We start from the raw sequence: 16,833 nt of genomic DNA, 5'->3' as shown, positions 1-16,833 counted from the left end.
AAATAAAAACTTAGTTGGTCTTTAAGGTGCTACTGAAGGAATTTTTTTATTTATCTGACGTTTAGAAGACCTCTGAAGGCAGCCCTGTTTAGGGAAGCTTTTAATGTTTGATGCTTTATCGTGTTTTTAATATTTTGTTGGGAGCCTCCCAAAGTGGCTGGGGAAACCCAGCCAGATGGGTGGGGTAACAACAACAACAACAACAACAACAACAACAACAACAACAACAACAACAACAGGGCTCTGATGCCCCAGTGCAACAAATCAGCTCTGAAAAAGAACTGGACTTTTTATGGTTTGGAAAGTGATAGGCGATGCCTGGGAAAGTGTGGGATGAAGGAAAGGCCACCTGGAAGACTTGGAAACATTCTCCAAGCAGATCAGGGTGGATACTCATTGTCATGCAAGTGCCCCACAAACAAATCAGAAGAAACATTCAATAAAGACTGGATGTGATTGATCCTTCATGTAAGCTTTGTAAAAGCAAAACAGGATGAATGCTCAATAAACAAGTCATCTGGAGGAGCCCTCAGCATAGCTGCCAAGTTATCCCTTATTTTAAGGGATTTTCCCTTATGCTGAATAGGCTTCCTCGCGAGAAAAGGGAAAACTTGGCAGCTATGGCCCTCAGTTGTGGGATACAGCCAGAGGTTTTCTCTACCCAGGTTTTGGCCGAGATGCCCTCCTGGGCTCCAGACATTGCTACAAGTAGGGACAATCCTCCCAAAGTCTGATCTGCAAATGAACCCACAGCTCCTAGATTATATGAATTCTCTAAATCTCCATTGGGCATGTGCAAAATGAACCTCAGCTTCATAGCAGGCCTGATCTGGTTGTCTCTAGGCAATGCTGTGAATTAATAAAACAATGGTGTGTGTTTTTAATCTCACCCTTTCTCCCAACAGTTCAATGTGGCACATACAGTCTTCTCCTGTTTCCTCACAACATACTTGTGCTATAGTAAGGTAAAGGTAAAGGTACCCCTGAGCGTTAGGTCCAGTCGCGAATGACTCTGGGGTTGCGGTGATCTCGCTCTATAGGCCGAGGGAGCCAGTGTTTGTCCACAGACAGCTTCTGGGTCATGTGGCCAGCATGACTAAGCCGCTTCTGGCGAACCAGAGCAGCGCACGGAAACGCCGTTTACCTTCCCACCAGAGCCTATTTATCTACTTGCACTTTGACGTGCTTTCGAACTGTTAGGTTGGCAGGAGCAGGGACCGAGCAACGCGAGCTCACCCCGTCGTGGGGATTCGAACCACCGACCTTCCAATCAGAAAGCCCTAGGCTCTGTGGTTAGGTTAATAGATGAGCAAGGATTTGAACCTGGCCCACCCCATAAAAGGTGTACATTTCTGTCCCAGTAAGGAATAAACAGCCACCAGCTTTTCCGTAAATACCTGAATAGTATTCTGCCTTCTCTGATGCACACATGCTACTGCATTAATTTTACACATAAGCAAGGCATGCCAAGCCTTCTGAATCCAGCCCCTCAGCAAAGGGTTTTATCCCCTCCCTTCTTGGTCAATGCCTTTCCAGGAATACATTTGCTGCACAACAATATGTTTCTCAGTAACTCCCTGATCTCCTTTCCCCAAAATGCTGTCCCTATTGTCAGCTGTGAAATGATAGCACCAGTGGAGCCACTCATTGTAACATGCTGCACTGTGCAGTTCGGGGATCGAGTTGTACAGCTTGATTTGTGTGAGTGAGTGCATGTACGCAGTGGTGTATGCATGGCATGAGCACCTTGGGGGACAGAGGCTGGGCTGGGCTGCCTTTTGGGGATGACTTCTGAGGCTTTGAGTGACTTCTGTTTAGCCCCATACGGATTCTGGAGAACTTGAGACATTTGCTGCTTTGCTGCATTATCATGTGCAATTATTAGCTGACATGGAACATGGAACTTATGGCCCCTCAGTGCATGCACAGCTGATTTGAGCCAGGACTACCTTGCTATGCTCTGGACCGCAGTGGGAAAGTGTTATGATGCTACAGTACACTGACAATAAGGGACCAGTGGCTTCCCAGGGTGGGGGACTCCTTGGTTGTGGCTGCTGCTGCTGCTTTTAACTTTAACAAGGGACCCATTGAGCCAGTGAATCTGCTCCTATTGCCAACTCCCTTTACCAGATAATGATAATCCAGATCTTCTCATGTCTCAGACCGTCTTCCTTTCACATTGACACAAGAGGGGGGGGGAACATCTCCCCCACCCCTCCACCCAGCTTATGATTAATGATGTTAATTAGGCAAGCTTTATCACCTCTTTGTTCACACCATTCCCCAAACTGACACAGCCCAGAACATTAAAACACAAACTTCATAATCATGGCAAAAAATAAAAGAAAATAAACAGAATATTCAGATGGGCCCAGAGTACAATTTAAAAGCATGCTGTTGCCACAAAATGCCCCTCTGCTCCCATTTTGACTGAGCCAAGAGGCAAACAGTGCCTTGTGCTTGCTAACAAAGTGTATTGCTTCATGCTTCTCCATTCCCCGCCAAGCATTAGGAAACTGTGGTCAGCTTTTTGTGAGTACGGGAGTTGTATTGGTCCCAACACAGCACACAGTTAGGGGCAATTAACCCCAATAGTTCAATGGGCTTAAGTGTGCTTATCTTTCTGAATTGGACTGTGGTCACGTAAGGTTCCTAATGCCTGAGAGGCAGTGTGGTGCAGTGGTGAGAGAGTTGGACTGGGACTTGGGAGATTAGGGTTCAAATCCCCACTCAGCCGTGAAGCTCGCTAGGTGATCTTGGGCCAGGATTGCAGCCTAACCTACCTCACAGGATTGTTTTGAGGATGAAGTAGGAAGGAGAACAATGTGCAGTGCCTTCCGTTCCTTTGAGGAAAGAAGGAAGGGGAGGGAAGGGGGGAGTTGAGCAGGAGTTGAGCAGGCAGTGAAGCTCCTACAGAGAGGGAGAAACAGTCTTCAAATAGTCCCCAAACATGGCAGCAGGTAGGGATGGGGGAGAATTCAGTTAACCTCCAAAGGCAAACCTGCTTAATTTACAATTTCTGAAGCAGTAAGTGAACTGAAATACAGCTGGCTTTGGAAATCTGCACTTCTCTAAATTTTGCAGTGCTTTTCCAGCCGAGCCATGTGCACAAAATGCATATACTGCGATAAAGTGTACATAAGAATGCATACACTGGAGAAAATAACTTACCAAAATGCATAATATTGCATTGCAAAAATGTCTAAAGTAGGCAAAATTACAATGTGTACTTTAGGATAAATTTGCACTAAAACACTGGTGATTTTTTACAAGGAATTTTTTTTAAAAAGAAAATTTGCTTACTGATATGTAAATGAAGAGTAATGAACTGATGGCTGGAAAAATGAGACACTGAAAGAAACCAATGTGGACAGATTTGCCCTCTCCAGCAGCAGTTTCCCCAAGGCTGCTGCTTGGCAGGCAGCTCAAAACATTCAGAATTATTTTGCTTTGAATTCAAATTGCCTCTCTCTCCCCTCCCCACCCTCAGCTGGACAGACACACCTGCACCTGCAGCCATGACAGCGGCCCTTTCCATGGCTCTAGCAATGTCAGGTGCGAGTCAGTGCTTAGTAAACAAGCATCTTCAGCTCTTCGGGTAGAACAGGCACATCCAGCTCCCAAGAGATTGTTATCTACTCCCACTATAAAAAAAACTGCCAGTGATCTACCCATGATGGCGACTAGCTAACTACCCAGAGTTGTTGGGCTTTTTTGCAGGGGGGGGGAGGCATAGTTGTTGAGCTTTTTGGGGGGCGGAGACCAGGGTGGTTGAGCTTTTTGGAGGGAGAGAGGCCACAAATTTTTCAATTTCTTGGGGGGAGGGAAGTGAACACTTTCTGTCATCCTGCAATCTACATGCGACACCCTGGTGATCTACCTAGGACAGCCCGGTGATCTACTAGTAGATCGCGATTTACCTGTTGGACATCCCTGAGGTAGAACAAAAGCCTAGGGAGATGGTCCTATCCTCACTTAGCATGGTTAGGTACATTTGACGTCTTTTGCGATAGATCTTTCCCAATGTAGGCAAGCACGCATAAGGAGATGGGTGGAAGAGGCTCCACTGTCTTCGCAGGAGTCCTTGTGCTGGCTTATGCTAATAGAACCACCAAGCTGAATCCAGACCATGGTCCCTATACAAGCTCAAGACTAATATCATCAAACTGTGTTATCTGTTTAGCTGTTTCACTCTGGAGTCTCCCTTTCACTGTTGGAGAAAGTTGCATCAATCTTTAATATTCTTCGTATGTAGTAGAAAGTTGTGTGCAATGTAGCTTATTGTGCTAGAGTAATATGTTTTTGAAAAATGAATTTGATGTATTTCCCACCCATATGAGAACACCAAGACAAGAGCCCTGTGCCAGGACACAGGAAGCTGCTTGGTGCTGAGTCAGACCATTTAGATCAGGTGTGGGGAGCCTTGGGCCTCTCAGATGCTGCTGGACCACATCTCTCATCATCCCTGGCCATTAGCCCTGCTTGCTGCCATAGTTCAGCAACATCTGCAAGGCCAAAGGTTCCTTGCACTGGATCTCGATGGCACTGGTGGAGAAGAGCTCCCCAGGGTTTTGGAGAAGGAGGGTGTCTTTGCCCCATACCTGGGGACTGAACTGGAGACTTCCTCTGTGAAAAGCCTGTGCTCTGTCATGGACCCACAGCTCTTCCCTAACCAGCCTCTCCTCATGAAAGGAGTGCAGCTCCACAAACCATTTGTTTTTTAAATGCTTTCTTTGCAAGGCGAGGGAAATGTTTTAGGGGGGAGAGATAAGCTGACAGCTGCAGCTGGTTGCGGGGGAAGGAGAAGCCTGTTGCTGCAGAGATGAAATGTTAAGAAAGAAGATGGATGTTGTTCTCCGGTCCTGCCTCTGACTCCCCCCCCCTGCCCCCTGCCTTCAAGTCCACCCAGCCTCCCTTCTCTGCTCACAACAATCCTGGCCACTGCCTCTGGGCACCTGCCCCGTAAATCCTGATTCAAAAGGGGAGGAAATGTGCTTGCCTGGCCCCATGATAAAGTGATTGCAGCTCCTCCATCCTGGACGCCCTGGCTTGCTTTGAAGTCTGTTTTCATGGCATGGCAGGCAGGGGCGGGGGAAGCTGAGAAGCTGTCAGGATGGACCTGAACAGCGGCCTCTGCTGCCAAGGAGCCTCCTCCCTTCCCGCCTGTCCCATGTGGAGATGATTTGCTCATCCAGGGTGAACTTGGCTCGAACCTGGTGCATCCTGGCTAGCGCATGAGCAGTGCAGGGAAACATCTTGTGGATGAATACATTTGTACACATCTTGTGGATGAATACATTTGTACACACACACACACACACACACACAGAGACCCTGGTATCCAGGCCCATCTTACCCATTGAGGCTATTGGCGCAGGGCGCCAAGTTCTGGAGGGTGCCAGACGAGAGTCCGGGGAACACCAAATGAGCGCATTGAGTGAGCGAGGGTGCGTGCGCCGCTCCCACTGAGTGTTGGCTTGGTTTTTCCCCTTTTAGCCTGCAGGCACTGAAATCCAGAAGGCTAAAAGGGGAAAATCCGAGCCAACGTTTGGTGGGAGTGGCGCATGTGCCCTCGTTCACTGGGTGCAGGCCCGCTCGCTCAGTGTGCTGCCTGCCACGGCCACAGGCACAAAGCAGCCAGCTGAGGCAGGAGGCGCCGTGTCCAGCCTCTCTCTGCCTCTTTCCCGCTGGAGGAGCCGCCCTCCAGCCGCTGCCTGCCTCCTCCAGCCGGAGGGATCTTTGCACCACGGCGCTGGATATGCTTCAGACGGCCCTGCTGCTATCCAAGCCAAGAGCTGTGAGGGACTATAATAGCTCAGAGGTAGAGCACATGCTTTGAGTGCAGAAGAGCCCAGGCATATCTCTAGTTAGAAGGACCAGTGAGCAGATGAAGGAAAAAGGCATCTCTAGGCCTGAAAGCCCAGAGAGCAGCTTGCAAATGCAAGCATACAAGTTTTGCAATTCCACTTACCAAGCAAGAGGGAGAAAGTAGTTATAGAATGACTGGATTTTCCACATCATGGAATCATTGTTTCCCCCCGTGGAGTAAAGCAGCACCCTACACAACATATTCTTCAGTTCACAATTTGTATCCAAATTCAAGTCAATCCACAAGAAATGCAACATAAGGCCATTCCCCCCAATAATCTCTAGGCATCACCCAATTGGTATGATATCTAGAATAAATTTGTATGAGAGACATATCTAGCAGTGCATAGCACATAAATGCTTTCTCCTGGAGCCCCAGCACCTGATCCTGCACATGTCTTGTCCCATAGCATACTCAGCTCTGGTCATTGGCATCACCACTAGGAATCTCTTCCAGGGGCAGAAGGAGGGAGCAGGTGCACCAAATCCCTCTTGCCCCCCCCCCAAGCAGATGATCAGCATGATAAGTTGAGGAAAATGGCAAGTCATGGGAGGACGTGACGGAGGTCTGTACAATTCTAACACCAACCGTCCAATGAAGCTGGATGGCAGCAAACCCAAGACAGACAAAGGGAAACATTTCTTCACAGAGGACATGTTTAAACCATGGAACGCACTGCCTCAAGATGTGATGATGACAGCAGTAGCAGCTGCTGGAGGGCCTCTGCCACCACACTCAGCACCTCCAACCTCCCTCTTGATAAGTGGCTGTGACCTTGGGGAGCTGGGACAGCAACAGAACCACACCAGTGCCTCCCACTGGCTGCTACTGGGTGACAGCCACCAATTTAGGTGGAGATGTCCAGGGCAGCTGTCTATCAGCTCCATCTGGTACGCAGGCTGAGACCCTACCTGCCTGCAGACTGTTCTGGTTATCTCTCGCTTGGACTACTGCAATGCGCTCTATGTGGGGCTACCTTTGAAGGTGACCCAGAAACTACAACTAATCCAGAATGCGGCAGCTAGACTGGTGACTGGGAGCGGCTGCCAAGACCACATAACACTGGTCTTGAAAGATCTACATTGGCTCCCAGTACGTTTCTGAGCACAAAAAAGTATTGGTGCTGACCTTTAAAGCCCTAAATGGCCTAGGTCCAGTATACCTGAAGGAGCGTCTCCACCCCCATCGTTCTGCCTGGACACTGAAGTCCAGTACCGAGGGCCTTCTGGCGGTTCCCTTGTTGCGAGAAGCCAAGTTGCAGGGAACCAGGCAGAGGGCCTTCTTGGTGGTGGTGCCCGGCCTGTGGAACGCCCTCCCATCAGATGTCAAAGAGAAAAACAGCTACCAGATTTTTGGAAGACATCTGAAGGCAACCCTGTTTAGGGAGGCTTTTAATGTTTAATATATTATTTTATTTTATTTTTCTGTTGGAAGCCACCCAGAGTGGCTGGGGAAACCCAGCCAGATGGGCGGGGTATAAATAATAAATTATTATTATTATTATTATTATTATTATTATTATTATTATTATTATTACCAATTCACTGAGGAGAGAGAGGGTTATTAGTCACGGTGCTGATATGCCACACACCTGCCAGGATTGGAGCCCCCTGGAAAGAGGGTTGTTGCCCTCCTGTCCTGTTGCGGGCTCCCCAGAGGCATCTGCTTGTACAAGACTTGGACGATGAAGGTGGCATCCAGTTCCCTGCAGCCCAAAGGGCCCCCAGGCAACACCAGAAAGGTGGCAGCGCCTAGGCAAGGCACAGATGGCTGGGAAGTGAAGCACTGAGCGATTTCATTTGGCTATAATATTTCCTCAGATAGTCCAAAAAGGATCTCCACTCTTCCACAAATATTTCATATTTTGGCCTCTTATTTTTGCTAGTTGAAAACTTTCTCCTCATAAACAAATTTTATGCAATTTTGTCTAAAACACACATTTTTGCAAAGAAATTCCCCCATAATGCATTTCTGTATATTATTTCTGCATTTCTATGCACACGTTCTCTCAGCATATGGATTTTTGTTCCCATTACTTTGCTTGAGAACTGCACTGCAATATTCAGAGAAGTGAGAATTTCTAAGGACTGGTGTATAATAATAATAATAATAATAATAATAATAATAATAATAATAATAATTTATTTATACCCCGCCCATCTGGCTGGGTTTCCCCAGCCACTCTGGGCGGCTTCCAACAGAATATTGTGGTTCTTGTCTTGTTTTAGAAAGTGCAAATTAGGGAGGTTCACCTTTAAACATGAATTGAATATAATTTCTTCTCCATCCCCAGCAGCCACTTATAATTTTCATTTCAGCAATTTCCTCAAAGTGAGTGCGGCAGAGACCCCCTTCACCAGCCACAGTCAAAATCCTTTGAAGCCCCAGCAACACTTTCTGTTTTCTGTGAATGAATGCTATTATTGTAGAATGTTTGCCATACAGTCATACCTCGGTCTAAGTTCACTTCAGGTTAAGTACACTTCAGGTTAAGTACGGACTTCCAGAACCAATTACACTCATACTTCAGGTTAAGTACGCTTCAGGTTGTACTCCGTGGACCCGTCTGGAATGGATTAATCCACTTTCCATTACTTTCAACGGGAAAGTTCGCTTCAGGTTAAGTATAGACTTCCGGATCCAATTGTGTACCTAAACCGAGGTACCACTGTACAAGTAATTGTACATTTAGGCTGCAATCCTATATCTCCACCTACCTTTAAGAGCAAGGGCTATAGCATTTAAACTGTCCCTAACACTGTTGCAGGCACATGCTAATACATTTGCACTGGGAAACTAAGGAAGTCTTCAAAAACCAAACCTACAAGTGAGCCAAATGTGGTGACCTAACAGCAAAATGCACTAAAGAGAAATGCAACCTTTAATACAGACAAAGAGCAGCATTCATAGGTGGAGGAGGAGGAGGGAAAATTGCACAAGCAGAAGTCTGTTGCATGAGTATAGGATAGAACCCACAGTCTGCGGGCCAGTTCACACAACTCCTTCTAACATAGAAGGCTCAAGGCAAATTGACTTTTGCTGTAGATTTTGGCACATCAAATTTGCTTGGTTGAATATGGTAAAGGAACCTTTGCCCAGTGCTTTTTTGGAGGGGAAAAGGGTGCCAGTACTCACCATGAAGTTGTTACCGTAAAAGTGCCACATTTGTAATATTTTTTGGGGGGGGGGAGGTGCTGTTACTGCATATCCTTGAGTGCCCCCAGAAAAGAGGGAAAGCCTATGCTTCCTTAACCATGTCATCCCTGGACATTTTCCATAACATTTTTTTGTTAAAAATGCAATGAGCCACATTATAGTCACTTGCCATACCACTGAGAAATATCAGTTCAATAATCTGAATATTCCTAGAAACCCAACTTCAATTTAATGCAGTACATTTCTTTAAGGTTATTGTATGAATCAGTGGAGGGGACAAGAGAATCACGTATTAGCTTGGGAAGGACTACTGGTACCTATGAATCCTAGGGGGATCAGCAATGGCAAATCCGTACTGTACAAAGTTAATGTGCAAATCCAGGTCCAGGTTCCTTCAAAAGTCTCTCTTTAGCAGCCTAAAACTTGTTATCGCCTTTGTTGCTTCCACACCCAATCTGTCTACATCTTTCTTAAAGTGTGCAGCCCAAGACACTAGTCGGTCTGGAGCTTGAATGAAACACCCCCAGAACATCCCCTGCATTTTCTTTCATCAACATCACAGACTTGAATGCGATTTATGACCCATTACAACTCCCAACTCCTTTCCTTCAAAGGCTACTTTAAACAGGGAGGCAGCCCAAGCCCTGTTCATTGCTTGCTTATAGCTCACTCACTCTCTCCCTCTCCCTCTCCCTCTCCCTCTCCCTCTCCTTCTCCCTCTCTCTCTCTCTCTGGCAATGCATCACTAGGAAATGGGCAAATGCTGGTATTTTTATTACTCCCATCCAGCTCTGCTGACAAAGCTTTGCGTCAATGTCTGGGGAGGAGGTTGTTCTCTCTTTCTTCAGAAGAGAGAGATAAGATTTGGACCGTTAAGGGGAAACTTTTCAAGGAGACTGCCAAGACTCGGAAAGCTCTCCTGAATAATGTTGCATGATGTCTTCCCAAAAACTTCCCAAAAGTCTCGTGTGTACTATGTCTGCATTTCCATTCTCAGCAGGGCCTGCTGCCAAAGGGGGACCTCAGCTCTTCCCCTTTCAAAACAACTGTTATTGCCCCCTTCAAAAGGCTGTTTTGCACTTTTCAGCTTCAGTGGGCACATGTTATGGGTTGAATCCGTGGTCTTGTTGGAACTTCCCTGCAATGGAGTGTTCATATGTGAAACCAAGGCCAATTATGACTTTCCAAGGTCATTATGGCACAAAACACAGGCTGTGGAGCAGGGGGTAGGGAGCCTGTGGCCTTCCAGAAGTTCATAGAATTGTAGAGTTCGAAGGTACCCCAAGGGTCATCTAGTCTAACCCCCTGCAATGCAGGAATCTCAACTAAAGCATCCATGATAGATGACAATCCAACTGCTGCTTAAACACCTCCAATGAAGGAGAGTCCACCACATCCCAAGGGAATCCATTCCACTGTTGAACGACTGTTATGATCAGAAAATTATTCCTGATGTTTAGTCGGAATCTCCTTTCTTGTAACTTGAATCCATTGGTTCGGGTTCTACCCTCTGAAGCAGCAGAAAACAAGCTTGCTCCATCTTCCACATGGTAGCCCTTTAGATATTGGAAGATGGCTATCATATCTCCTCTCGGTCTCCTCTTATCCAGGCTAAACATACTCATCGCCCTCAACCATTCATAAGGCTTGGTTTCCAGACCTTGATCCTCTGCACACGTTCCAGCTTCTCAATATTCCAGGTGTGGTCTTACGGAGGCAGAATAGAGAGGTTCTGTCAGAGGCAGGTGCCAGGGTCAGGTAAGTAATAACTCACAAGTTAACTCCTTATTCAAAGAAACAAAACCGCTCCGGCCCATTGAGCCCAGTAACTCTTCACAGTAGGTCTCGCCCCAATGACACAAGTGTAAGGACTGAAGGTCTCCTCCTTCCCACGGTTCCCTAACTCTCCCCAGGTCCTTTGTCTTGTCTCTTTTTGCTCCATCCTCTTCATTCCACTTCATGTTCTGGGAGATCCGGGGGGGGGGGGAGCTGGTTACAGCAGGAGGGGGATACCCCCTGGTTTCTTCAGCCTTAAACAGGTCAAGACCACAACCAAGGCTGTCCTTCCTATTCGGCTGACTGGCACGGTGTGCCAGGGTGCCTGCCCAGCAGGGGGCACATCAAGGAGGCACACGGAGCTGCCTCCGCCTCGCCCGCTCCGCTCCTTTCCCGGCAGCGGTGGCTGAAGTGAGGTGACAGCAGTGGCAGCAGAGCTGCCTCCACTGAGGGAAACCTGGACCTGGACCTGGACCACCTTCCGCCCACACTCCTTCAAGTCACAGCGAGCACAGACAGCACTGCCCCACAATGCTCCATGGCACCTCCTTTGCATGCATGTGCTGCGGAGCATTGTGGGGCAGCGCTGTCTGTGCTCGCTGTGACTTGAAGGAGTGTGGGCGGAAGGTTGCCCAGGTCCAGGTCCAGGTTTCCCTCAGTGGAGGCAGCTTCGCTGCTGCTGCTGCTGCCGTCTTGCTTCAGCCGAGCAGGCGGAGGTGGAGCACAGCTGGCAGCGTCCCTGCCTGTCGCGCTATGCCTCCAGCTGCCCGTCGCGCCTGGCCCTGCCCGGCGGAGCGCAAGGGGCGCCGGAGGGATCATCGCGCCATGGTCCCCAGTACACTTAAGACGGCCCTGACCTCAATACCTCAAGGACTGAATCTCCCCATATGAACTGACCATTTGAGACTGTTCTTTGTGTGCCTCCTCCATGAGCGGTCCGGAAGGTAGCAAGATGAGAGCGGGTCTTAGCGCTGTGGCTCCCCACTTCTGGAATGGCTCCTTTGCTACGCATCTTTATATGCCAGGCAAAGACATTCCTCTTCTCAGGCCTTTGGCTAATAAAACAATCATGGCCTTTTAAACTGGGGGCGGAGCAGTGAGGGTCTTTGCAACTATGCTATGTATTTTTGTGTTTTTATATTGTAAACTGCCCTGTGATCCATGGATGAAGGGCACATTAAATAAATAAATACTCCTCCCAGTTTGGGATTAAAAGGTTTTCTCAGGACGGCTGTGTCCTGTTGGTGAAGTGGTGGTGAAAATGCTTGCGGGTGGGGATGGGACAAAAAATGGGAGGTCAAGGAGGGTCAGTTGTGTGGGGGAGAAATGTCTCTATTTTCATCTAAGGAATGTTGGAGGGCTGGCTTAATTAAGTGCTTGTATTGTTGACCCATGTGACCACGCCGCATTTGTGGCATCACCAGTAGCCATGGGGACAGGTGCTGACATCATCATAAAACAGCTGAAAGCGTCAGAGACATTCTCAGGTCCACGGGGGGGCAATCTGCCTGGGTAGCCTGCAGCATCCAGCACTCACCTAGAGTGTTCACCTTCTACAACTGCCCCACCCCTCCAAAACATCCCCCTTAGAAACTCCTCCCTTTGGCTTATGGGCCAGAGGTTCCTCACCCCTGCTCTACGCTGTAAAGGAGGTGAATTTCCCACACTTGCTGTGCTTTGGATGAGCTCCTGGGACATCAGGAGAAGATGGAAGAGGCATTCCTCGGAAGCAGGTGAGTAGCCCTTTCTCTACGACTGATAGTTATCCATTTGGGGCTGCCAGATGGAAATTCAGAGACTTTGCCTGTCAGCTCAAGAGGTCTTGTCAGACTCATTAAGCAACATACCAAGCACACCATGTACTGTAGTTTGCAGAATACTCCAGCCAGTCCTTATAGGATGATAGCTTGGCCTGATGGGATAGACGGCAGAGAGAAGGGGAAGGAGACCTAGGAGGCATCCAGCCTTGAGCAAAGGATTCATGAGGGTTGACCTGCTGGAACTCGAATATTTGCTCTTTAGTTTGTACATAATCAATGGATCGAAAAGAGGGAAAAAACTGCCACAGCTTCTTTGGATTAGTCTTGCCCCCATCTACTTTTAGTCTGCCTCCCCTGCCTACTGATTGTGAGGCTTCCCTGAAGTCACCCTTCTCACAGCAGCCAAAGGAGCTGTCAACAAAAGAGTGGATGGCGTAAATCAGCAGGAGAAGCTGTGGCTGCCAACCCCCACCCAGCAGAATTGGATTCCCAAATTTGTTTCAATGATACTCTATTGTTTCCCCCCTCCCTCCCTGGTCATGGCTGCATCTGGGAAATGACAAAGATGGGCTGCCAATTTCCTGTTAAATAATGTTAAGTATTCCTGTTAAATAATGAAAATAATAGTCTGGAAAGACCCTCAAACAAAGCTAACAAACATAAAAGGGTGTGTGCGCACAGCAATGTGTGAGTGTTTATCAGGCCTTTTCGGGGTCCTCGGTGCATTTCATGGCATTCCTGTCACACTTGATGCAAGCTACTATTTAACATTCTTCAATGTGCTTAATAGAGAGGTAAAGAGGTCAGCTCTCTCCAATGGCTGCTTGCATCTCTATCCGCATGAGCCTCCTCTCCCACTTTGGCCTGTAAATGTGCAGTTAATCAAGAAACTCTCCCTGTGATTTGTTTGTGCTGAAGATGGAATGATCTGTTGCTGTGTGCACAGGTCAGGCTATGCCCCCTCCCCCTCCATCATGTGTTGGGAATGGCAGGGATGGGCATGAGAGATCTGTCAACTGAGAGGAACAAGTATTGGCTGGGTAGGGAGTTTGGTTCTCCAGCCCAGGGATGTTTTAAAATAAATGGCAGAGAACGGCCATTGGGATGCATTGCTTTTAATATGTTCCTTTCAACCCGTATGAGTCTGGCACCCCTAAACCTAACCAGCATATCCAGCTCCGATTGATATGATTGGAAAATCCATTTATTCATTCCATTGACAAACAGGCACTGACACCCGGAAGCCCCCACCTCTCCCAAGTGCATTGGACCACTTCTGAAAGCTGTGTCTCAGGGAAAGACAACCCACTGAAAAGGAGGACTCAGGAAGGCACTCTAAGTATACTCACAATTCTTCCTGACTAGCAGCTTTGTGGCCCTGGCTTCAATTCAAGCTAGGACTGCAAGGGGCAACTCAGGAGCTAAGTGCACTCCTGATTCTTCTTTTGGCATTTCAGTCACCTGACATTACAGGGTGTCATGTGACTGTCAGGTGGACTGTTTTGGCCCCTTGCAAAAGTTGCCTGCTTCTGAATCTATCCCTTTGACCAGATCCAATCCCGCACTCCTGCACTCCTGCTTTAAGGTCCAGCTTTCTCCCCCCCCCCCCAGTCTGCAGAAGATATCTGGAAAATTCTTTCTCTTAGTGGTATTCTTATTTATTATTATCATCCCTGATAAGATCATTGTTTGTTGTTGATTTTATTTAGATTTCATGCATCTATTTGTTTGATTTGGTCTGTTTTTAGCACTTTAGTGTTGGAACTTTATTTTGTACAGGAGTTTGGGATCCTTGGATGGGCAGCGGTCTATAAATGATTTCAGCTCACTGACGCTTAATATTACTCTCCTGTTCCATTCAGTTCTCATGGGTGCAGCTGCAGAGCAACGTAACTGAATAAGGGAAGGGCCTAAGCTCATTGGCAGAGACCAGGCGTTGCGCCCAAAACGTTCCAGGTTCAATGCTAGACATTTCCGGCTAGAGCTGGAGATTCGTTGCCATTAAACTAGGGAGATGGGATGATGGTCTGACTCGGTGTAAAGCATATTCCTATGTTCTAAAAGTCTGGTTTTGGTGGGAGAGTTCATGGCAAGTCTTGCTGAACAAGCTTTGGAGAACCTCTTGAAGCAGAAAGCCCAAAGTATGTACCCTCTCTGAGATACTCCTCTGTAATGGACAGGAGTGTGGAGCTCGGTGGACCAAGAAGGGTTTGTTTGATTTGGTTGCTTTCCGATTTCTGCAGCTGTGATCAAAGCTCTGGGTGTTGTTGGGAGATCTAATCCTCCCCCTCTAATCCTCCAGCCTTGTATGCTCAGGCCTGACACTTAATGGGTCTGGAGGGCTGGTTAATCATTCCAAAACATGCTAAGCGTGAGCAATCAGCACAGGCTTCCCCCAGCTTATCACTATTGCTAAAGTGTTGAAGGAAATGCAGTGGGTGCTCCCTGCTTCCCGTTAATTTTTGAAGTTGCTATCTAAAAGTCCTCCATTAGGAATCCATAAAAACAGAGTTTTTGCAAGGCCATTTGCAAAATGTGTTGGTTTTATTAACTGGTTGGCAAAGGGAAAATTAATATCAATAATCTTTAATGATTGTAAATGCTCATTGCACTTTACAGATAATGTGAAGGGGGGAGAAAACGAGAGGTCCTTTCTCCAAACAGCACTCAATCTAAACTCAGGGTGACGTGGGAGAAGGGATCATGTCCACACCATACACTGAAAGCACATTCCATGCATATTTAAACTACAAGAGTCCTGGGAGCTGTAGTTTGTTAAGGGTGCAATAGCTCTGTGGGGAGTGAACTACAACTCCTATAATGCTGGGGGGGGGGGAATAAGTACTTTAAATGTGCATTGAATGTGCTTTAAATGTATAGTGAGAATGGGGCCAGAAAATGGCAAGGCAAAGGGTCCTCCCTGTCCTCATCCAATCCCCACAACAACCCTTTGAGGTGGGTTTTAGTTATATATCCGTTGAGCCTGTACATCCTCCCCGCAGCACTAGCTTCCTCTGTACCTGAGATCAATGGTCCTGTTTATTACAGTGTTTTGCTGCTCCTACCCTGCTGCCAGTGCACAAGGAATTATGGGACTGGTAATTCTTGAGAGGAAATGTCATATAGGGAAGCACAAGTATTGCTTGTTCTCAAACGACACACCCTTTCTCAAATGTACAGGGTGTACAGCCTCAAACATTCCTCAGATGAAATAGGGACATTGCTCATTCCCCGCCAACTGGCCCTTCTGTACCCCCCCCCCCTTTTGGGTCTTCCCCTGCAGAATGTTTCCTATCAGAAGAAGGACAAGGGCCACCACCGTGGCACCAACAGGACACAGCACACATCATCATCATATAATTTATTATTTATACCCCACCCATCTGGCTGGGTTTCCCCAGTCATTCTGGGTGGCTTCCAACAGAATATAAAAAATACAATAACCGCCCACTGTCCTGAGACAACCCCTTAATCCTGATTATATTATATTTTATTCTTTGGTAGATTTACAAAAAGAAAAGACACACAGAGAGAAACATATATATAGGGGAAGAGCTGACACACAAAGCTAACAACAACAACAACAGCAACAACAACAACAACAGCAACAACAACAGCAACAACAACAACAACAACAACAACTCCTTGTGCTCTGCTGTGGTCCCCCTTCCTTCTCTCCCATAAAGGAAAAACAAACAACCCCAGGATTCCTGCGATGAATGAATCTTGCTCCAGCCAGGAGTCTGGGCACCTTAAGCTGTTGCACCGCAGCTGCTGCCTTTCTCTGAGTTGCAGTAGCATCACTCTGGTGCTGACTCATGTTCCAGCATTGTGTCCTGGCAATAATAATTCACCCTGCCTATGCAGTGCTACTGCTTAGCTAGCTATCATCCACCCTGTATATATTTAATGAATCCAAGGGTTTGCTGTGCCAACACAGACTCTGGTGTCTGACATGGAATCATACTACTTTATCATTTTCATTTGTGTTAATGAAAGGGGATGTTTCTGGCTCTCCTGGGCATGCAGTGAAGCTTGGGTGTGTCTCCTTGCCCTTCTGCTGTCCACATGCACATTATTCCCCTGTGTGCCAAACTGTTCCTTAAAAACCATGTTCAGGGCAGCAGAATAAATTATCCAAAAATAAGGTTAAAAGAAGCAATTATATTCAACATGCATGACTTATTTTCTGTTTGCAGAATTTAGATTTATTTTGCAGCTGAATACACAGTTGTTCTTTAATCCTGATTTCATAATGGATTTTAGCAACCT

At 47.2% G+C, this 16,833-nt stretch overlaps 1 protein-coding gene across 4 annotated transcripts in view; it reads right to left on the bottom strand.

Moving 5' to 3' along the window:
* Window positions 1–16,833, bottom strand: part of LOC118077906 (LIM/homeobox protein LMX-1.2-like) — a 97,924-nt gene that overhangs the window by 63,567 nt on the left and 17,524 nt on the right. The window lies entirely within an intron of this gene.

The sequence above is a fragment of the Zootoca vivipara genome, chromosome 2, assembly GCF_965207765.1.
Source record: "Zootoca vivipara chromosome 2, rZooViv2.hap1.1, whole genome shotgun sequence".
Taxonomy (NCBI): domain Eukaryota; kingdom Metazoa; phylum Chordata; class Lepidosauria; order Squamata; family Lacertidae; genus Zootoca; species Zootoca vivipara.
This window is presented reverse-complemented; position numbering and strand designations above follow the sequence as displayed.